The sequence below is a fragment of the Arachis ipaensis genome, chromosome B03 (assembly GCF_000816755.2).
Source record: "Arachis ipaensis cultivar K30076 chromosome B03, Araip1.1, whole genome shotgun sequence".
Taxonomy (NCBI): domain Eukaryota; kingdom Viridiplantae; phylum Streptophyta; class Magnoliopsida; order Fabales; family Fabaceae; genus Arachis; species Arachis ipaensis.
This window is the reverse complement of record NC_029787.2, coordinates 23,225,115-23,227,604: the sequence shown is the minus strand read 5'-3', so window position 1 is coordinate 23,227,604 and position 2,490 is coordinate 23,225,115.

Genomic DNA, 2,490 nt, shown 5'->3' with positions numbered 1-2,490 from the left:
GTATTCTATCTTTCACATCATCAAAATAATTGACTCAATTCAAACCAATCCTCAACGGATTAAACTCATTTCAAATCTTTAAAAAATCAACTTCCAAAGATTACATTTCACAAACCACACAACAATTCAGCCAAACCAACATCCATAGTCATTCGAGTCAATCCAATAATACATAAGGCAGATACAATCACCAAATACACAATATCTCACATCAGTGCCCATATGTAATAATTCCAATAATAAACTATAGTTTTCGGAAAGCGCCCCTACCTCAAAACACAAATTCCATAACCCAAGCGTCTCACAGAGTCCTTTACGCCTCAACCCGAACTGACGGCAACCAAGACCTCAGGTCCCAGCCACTTTCGCAATAACCTCAACAACTCTAATCGTAACATACAACAACCGAAACTTAATCTCATAGCAATTAACGCCACAAACCTCAGCGTGAGGTAACAGAACAATAACGAAAGGACTTTCAAATCAAAACGCTTACCGAACCGAAGAAGGAACGGCTAAACCGGAACAGTGGCGGTCTCCGAACCGGTTCAATAGTAGTCCGGCAGCCACCTCAAGTAGTAGCGGTGACCAGACTCCGGCAATGGCGCCTGGAACCCACATACAGAGACGTTAAAGCTTCCAGAATCTTAAACGAATGAAGACCGAATTCAAAAACCCTTACCGGAAGAGTTTTCCGACGACAGCAGCGGGTTTTTCGGCGGCCAGGCACGGCGGCGCGACTCAACACAACCAGGCAGAGCGGCGGCAGCCTCCAGCAACTCCGGTGAGCTTCCTCAACGACGGTGATGGCCAGAGCTTCGGCGGTGCTAACCGAGGCTTACCGGCGGCAGGAACGGCAGCGATAGCTCCATGCAGCACAACGGCGCCTGTCTTTTCCCCCACCGCGAGCTCTCTGTCTCCCTCTCGCCCTCTGTTCCGATGACGGCGGCCATGGCTTCACCGACGAGACCAGGCGCGGCGGTTTCAGGCCCTCAGACCCTTCTCGCTCGCGTACCCTCTCTCTCCGTGTCTCAGCTTCGATGGCGATCCCTGGTGGACCAACGGCGACGATGATAGCGCGGGCAGCCGCGGCACCCAGGTGCGACGGCGACGGCACAAGACAGCGCCCTCTCCTCCTCTTCTCTCGCGCCAGCTTCGATGGATCAACAGTGGCGGAGGCGGCGCGAGTTCTCCCTCTTCTCCATGGCACAGTGCCGGTGGCGACGTGGTGGCGCAACGGTGGTGGTTCCAGGCCGACAGAAACGCGTGATGGAGGTGGCGGCAAAGGCCCCCTCCCCTCCTGCTCCTCCGATCTCCTCTACTCCCCCTCAGATCTCTTTCTTTCTTTCTTTGTTTTCTGTTTCTTTCAGGGAACACAAAGGAAACTCAGCATGTGTTGCCGCTGCTGAGAGAAAGGAAAGGTTGGGGGTGTGGCTAAAGGGAACCGGGTCATGGGTTAGGGTTTTATTTTGAAAATTAGGGTTAAGGGCATTATGGTAATTTCACATAAAATTGGGAATAATATAGTAATTGAAACTCAATGTAAATCCAACACTAATTATATATAGAAAATACTATTTGCTCACCAATTTCACAAATTATTTTCAATAAAATGCCCAAATCTAAAAATTAGAAATAGTATACTTAATTTCTTCATTTTCCAAAATAGCAGTAATAATATTTAAAGTATTATTTATCTAATCCAAATCATATAAAATCCTTATTATTTCATAACTATCAATCTTATACTTTAAATATAGAAAATAATCCAATAATTATAAAATTGGATAATAATCATAACTTATCTCAAATCCAATAAATCAAAACTTGCCTTAATTATCTTTAATAAAATAATTTCTGAAATTAAGGCTATAAATAACTATATGATTTGAGACTTGATCATAAAAGGACTTTTCAAAGATTTTGGGTCTTACATTGCATACTCTATTAAGGTATGTACAAGTATGTCTGTAAAAAGAAGTTCTTAAGAAGCGGTTATTGACAGTTGTTAGATATAATTGTAGAAAAGAGAAAAAAATCTTTATTCAACTTTGAAACTTTATAAAGTTAATGAAATTTCAAAAGGGAAAAAGCTTTTCTGTTCAATTTTGAAAGTGGGAAGGTGGAAATTAAAAAAAAAAATCATGGATCATATCACGATATTTTTGAATCATTAAATATGACAAACTCTCTGACCAAAATGATCTGAAAAGAAAAAAGAAAATTACTATGATTTGCGTAATATGTTGTCAATCAAAATTCAATAAGATATCGAAAATGAGTACAGTTGAAAATATTCAACAAAATGTCGAAAATCTAATAATTCGACAAAAAGCCACTTTGCCTCAAGATATCAAAAATAAATACTTTGAGGCATTTCTTATATCGAAGATATTTTTTCTTCGATAAACTGAAAAAAAAATATAGGAAAGTATAGTTGAAATGTGGGATTATATTTATCTATTTTATTATCTTTGCCTCTTCAAGAAT